This window comes from Thalia democratica, chromosome 3 (genome assembly GCF_965202585.1).
Source record: "Thalia democratica chromosome 3, ktThaDemo2.hap1.1, whole genome shotgun sequence".
NCBI classification, from domain to species: Eukaryota; Metazoa; Chordata; class Thaliacea; order Salpida; family Salpidae; genus Thalia; species Thalia democratica.
This window is the reverse complement of record NC_139167.1, coordinates 21,918,351-21,924,324: the sequence shown is the minus strand read 5'-3', so window position 1 is coordinate 21,924,324 and position 5,974 is coordinate 21,918,351. Positions and strand designations below refer to the sequence as shown.

At 22.9% G+C, this 5,974-nt stretch overlaps 1 pseudogene; it reads left to right on the top strand.

Annotated features, from left to right (window-relative positions):
• Nucleotides 1-462: 462 nt before the first annotated feature.
• On the top strand, nt 463-4,833 carry LOC145832115 (uncharacterized; annotated as a pseudogene).
• Nucleotides 4,834-5,974: the final 1,141 nt, after the last annotated feature.

Here is a 5,974-nt window from a genome sequence, read left to right as displayed (position 1 = left end):
AGGACTAATTGTAAAGTTTGAAGAAGCTGAAATAGAAAATAAAGAAGTTTAATTTTAGGTTCAGGTATTTTTTTTTAGTTAATGCATTCATAGTACTCACTGATTTTGATTGCATATATCAAAAAAGTTATTTTAAATTTAGTCAACATTTTAAAAGTTTCAAACAGCTAAGATATAACTCTACAAAATGTAAAATTATAGTGTACTATAACCTTCATCCAATGCAAAAATGCTTTGTAATCATCTAGTGTTTGAGAAATAAAACATAGTTTTTTTGAATGAAATACGTTTCAATACACTGTATCTTTGTTTTGAATAACAAAGTTAAATTTCTCAACTATTTTTCTTAATTTTATTATCTTATCTTTATCTTTTTTTATCTTATAATTTTTAACAGAAAAACTATTTGATTGTGAAGTATGTCATAGAAGTTATTCTAAAATAGTTAATCTCAATCAACACATGAAAGTTCATGACGAATCAAAAGCATTCAAATGTGATGTTTGCTTGAAAGTGTGTTTAAGCAGATCAGAACTTAAAATACATTATAGAACTCATACAGGAGAAAAACCTTTCGCTTGTCAAATATGCGAAAGAAAGTTTGCTATAGAACAAGCTTTAATCAGACATCAAGCTACTCACAGTAAAACGAAACCTTTTAAATGCAGTAGTTGTCCAGAAGGTAGGTTTTTAAAACCAAAATGAAATTTAAAAGAACATATGATATTTTATTATCAATTATTAATTATTATAAAACCAACTTGTATAATTGTTCTACTTGAATTTTAAATGTTTTTATAACTTTTTTTTTTAACTAAAAATAATACTAATTAAACTATTGTTCTATTACATAACAGTTTTTAGTGTAAAATATAACAAGTGCAAATCACAAAAGACTTTTTCTGTTAATTCGGGTCGTCCAACTTAACATTTTAGATGAATTATTTATGATTTTAAAAGATTAATTAGTACCAAGATTATATTTTTGAAAAGCATTATTAAAAAGTAAAAAAAGATGAACTTAAGGTTGTATTTTAGTTTATTAAATTAAAAAGTGAAGTGTTCAATGACTTTGATAGCTTTTATCTCAAAAGTTGTTTAAAAACTTGCTATATTTTTAAAAGTGTTAAATATCTTGGACAAAGCTTTAAAAATTGTCAAAAAAAAGAACCCCTCTATTGTCATACCAAATTATTATCTAGTGTTGGAGAAAAAAGTTCTCTTAAATGTTATAAAGTTTTATACATTTTTTATTATAAACTAATTTTAAATAACAACATTTTTTAATCAAAAAGTTTTCTTTAATAACTTAAATTCTTATATTCTAATTATCACAGAAAAACAATTTGAATGTCAAATATGTCATAAAAGCTATTCCAGTAAAAACAGTCTTATTCGACACATGAAAGTTCATGACGAATCAAAAGCATTTAAGTGTGATGTTTGCTTGAAATTTTTTTATATAAAATCAAGTCTTAAATTTCATTACAGAACTCATACAGGAGAAAAACCTTTTGCTTGTGAAATATGTTTAAAAGGTTTTCTCAAAAACCCCATCTAGTTAAACATCAAGCTACTCACAGTGAAATTAAACCTTTTAATTGCAATATTTGTCCAGAAGGAAGGTATTTTAAAACAAAAGATTGATTAACAAGACATATGGTATATCATTATGAGCCAAAATTTTCTTGCAGTTTTTGTGATCATAAAAGTTATACAAAAATGATTTAAATAGGCATGAAAAGAGAATACATGACAAACTTTCAATTTGTTTTATAGTTACTCGTTAAATTTTTATTAGTTACTTACCAAGATGCTAAGTATTTTTTTTTCAAGTTTTTGAGCTAATTTAATCTAAAGTTTAATAAGTTACATTTAAATTGCTTGTTTAAAATATTTAACAACAATATTGTTCAGTAAGAAAATTTCTTAAATAATTATAATTATTTCTTGTCTGCAAATTAATTTGGATTCAAGTTGTAACATAATTTTTACTGTTTCTGTTACAGTTTATACTGAAATTTTAATTCAAACTAACTTTAGAACAAAAACTTAACAATTTGGATAAAAAAATTTGTGATTGTAGAATATTTTTTACGAGTTGTATACGGTTTGGTTCTTTCTGTTAACACTTTTTAGTTTTTCAATGAACTATTTTAAAACTTGTTTTAAGTAATCAAAAATTTTTGAGAAATATGTTTTTCCGACTTGCAAAACTTTCCATAATAAAAAACGCAATTTTTTTAAGAAACTGGTTTAAACTTAAAGTTTGTTCTAGCTTTTAAAAAGGTTTGTAATAAGATATCAATGACTGAAGGCATGCTTTACTTTTTATTGTAATTTTTTTTTTTAAGAGAGGCTTAAAAAGTTGATTCCTTTTAAAAAATTCTTCATGAGTTTTATAGCAATTAATTAGCAAACAATAGTTTTACAAATATTAAAAAATATTCTTAATATTGAATAATTACACTTTGTTTAGACAATAAATCACAAAATTAAGTTTAATTGTTTTGTTTTTATGTTAACTTGTTGTTTTTAGTATTGTTGAAGTTATATTTTATGAAGGTGAAGTTATCAAAAATTATTAAGAGTATTTCTTAATAATATAATAAGTTTAATAATGTTCTTTTTTCGTTCTAATTGTTAAATTTTTGCACTAAACATTTTATGTACATATAACAATAATTTTACATTGATTTTATGAACAGAATGTAATTAAAATTAATATATTTTAAATTTAGTACAAACTGCTCGATTTTGTTTTTATTTTTAATTTCTTTTTGAATAAAAAGTTTATATTTTTTTATTTTAAACTTTCTTATTATAGTTATGTAGTATTTTGATTTGTGAGCATGATAAAAAATGCTAATTGTAGAAAGTTAAAAATCTTCCTTATTAGATTTAACTAGAGTTTTACATATTGTTGTTTTGTTTATACATAAAGACTTTGTTTAGGTAACATTTTATAATAATAAGCTTCATAATGGAATCTTTATCTAAAAATTTACTTCTAAATAAAGGTGAGTAAAGTTTACTATTCTGATTGTTTTAACAAAAATTAATAAACAAGTATTCATTTTTATGATTAGTGTTTATACTAAATAAAGTTTTTTAAATATTATAAGAATAACTTATACTTTAATTTTAACTTAGATTACTTATTTTCATCAGCTATATTAAATTTTAGAACAATTATAACTGTGGATAGTTTTATTTTATATGTAGCAAAATGAGCTAATTGTTTATTTGTTAAATTAGAAAGAATAAATGTTTTTATGGATGAGTTTATTTATTGTGAGTAAAACAAGGTATACCTATTTATTCCCTTAATCTAAAGTATAAAAATTTTTCATTATACCTTATAGTAAGTTTTGTATTGAAATTACAAACGAAAGCAAACATTGTTATAAAACTTATTTTGTTAAAATTTATTATAATAAACTTTTAATACAAATATAAGTGTTGCTATTAGTATTACAAATAATTATTATTTTGGTTGTGTGAAAAATTTTGAAGTAAAACAAAAGTGTTTTAATAAAAACCAAATAGCTGAAAAAAGATATCATTAAAGAAAAACATAGGTAAAGTTATTTTTAAATTTTGTGAAAGTTTTATAAAATTACGACTTTTATAAATGCTAAATTAAAATGTGTTCTTAATTTTGTTTAGAGCTGAGGACAGTGCTAATTTAAAAAAAAATTATTACAACTTAAGTTTTGTAAAGTTGTTTTATATGTAATAAAATTGTTTTCAAGATATGCTGCTCTCAAAGATCTACTTCAAGAATTTTAACCTCAAAGATTTTTCTAGTAAATCTAGTCTGCAAACTATAAAAATGCTCCTTAGTTTAGGTGAATGATTTACATATTGAGACAAAAAATAATAAAAAAACTGTTTTAAAATAAAGAAAATAGGTTTTATAATTTTTTTTAGTGTTTTTAGACTATGACTTCATAATAAATTTATGAGCTCACTTTGATGGCATGTGTTTCAATTGTTACATTAAACTTTCTTAAGTTGTTGAAAGTAGCGGATAGCTAGGATATATCTATACAATTTTTAAAAATCAAGTAGTACCCCTCTATGATATTAATACTAAAAATAAGTTTGGTATTCATCTTGCGCAGGGTGTAAAGTGCACCTTTAAGTATGATATAAAAAGGAAGATTGCTAAAATAGATAAGAAATAAAAACTTATGCAAAATTGAAGACTTGCAAACAAGTCAATCTTTGTAAATTTTTACCTTAATGAATTTCTGTAACCTACCTATTATGGTTTATGGGATGTTTACAATTAAAATGGCGTAAAAGTTAATGGGTAATTAGTTAGTAAGAGACCAATATATAATAAAGGGGCGATCTTTAGTTTTATTAACTTTTTGAGTGGTGATTGTGAAAATGAATTTTGGAAACCTTAATCTACTGTTCGATATTTGAATATGTATTCAAGAGGAGTACAACTTTAAACAAGATTTAAAAATAAATTACTTCTAAATAATTAAGTATTGTACAAAAGTTATAAAGTCTTCAAAAAAACGTTTTAATTTTATTTTAATTTTTACAGAAATACTATTCAATTGTCAAATATGTCAAAGAAGTTATTCTAACAAAAACAGTCTCAATCATCACATGAAAATTCATGACGAATCAAAAGCATTAAAATGTGATGTTTGCTTGAAACTATTTGCTAGTAAATCAAAACTTAAAGCTCATTACAGAACTCATACAGGAGAAAAACCTTTTGCTTGTCAAATATGCGATAAAAAATTTGCTCGAAAAACAGAATTAACCAGACATCATAAAATTCACACGAAAAGTAATTGTGAAAATTAAATATAAATTAAACATAGTTTTTAAAATAACTTATGCATCAATTAAGTTTTATAACTAAGATATTTACAATCTTCTCAATAACTTAAACAAAATAGATTAGGGTGGTATGTTTTTTTATAAACTTTCGAGTAAGTCATTTTGAATATAATTATTTTTTTTATTATTTTTTATTTTTAAGAAATTTTGTTATTAGTAAAAATAATAAAAATCAAAAGTACAGCATTTTAAATAATTTGTTTAGTTTTGTAATTACTAAAACTTATCATTAGTCAATTGAAATATCTTCATGATAAGCTTAAGGTTTATCAACCATTTACTACAGGAAAACTGTTCAGTTGTCAAATATGTCAAAAAAGCTATTCTAACAAATGTAATCTCAATCAACACATAAAAATTCATGACGAATCAAAAGCATTAAAATGTGATGTTTGCTTAAAACTGTTTTGTAACAAATCAAGTCTTGAAGCTCATTACAGAACTCATACAAGAGAAAAACCTTTTGCTTGTCCTATATGTTATAAAAGGTATGCTCAAAAAAGCAATCTAGTTGAACATCAAGCTACTCACAGCGATAGTAGACCTTTTAAATGCAGTATTTGTCCAGAAGGAAGATATTTTAAAACAAAAACTTATTTAACATAACATATGTTATATCATAATGAGCCAAAATTTTCTTGCAGTTTTTGTGATCATAAAAGTTTTACAAAAAGTGATTTGAATGCGCATGAGAAGAGAATTCATAACAAACTTTAAATTTGTTTTATTGTTACTTTTTACTTCTTGTTAACTACTTACTAAGGTGCAAAGAATCTCATTTTAAGCTCTTAAGCTAATTTAAACTTAAGTTCAATGAGTTGCATTTATCTACTTTTAAGATATTTGTAAAATACTTTTTTCATTAAGAAAATTTCTTAAGTAAATAGATTAATTTCTTGTCTTCAATTTAGTTTTATTTCAAGGTGTTAGATAATTTTTAATATTTTTGTTACAGCTCGAACTGAAATTTTAATTTAAAGTAAGTTTTGAATAAAAACTTAATAACTTGGTTGTAGATTTTTTTGATTGACGAACATTTCTTTCAAGTTGTTTGTAGTTTTGTTTATTTCTGTTAATCCCTTTTCAGTTATTTTTATAAACTACT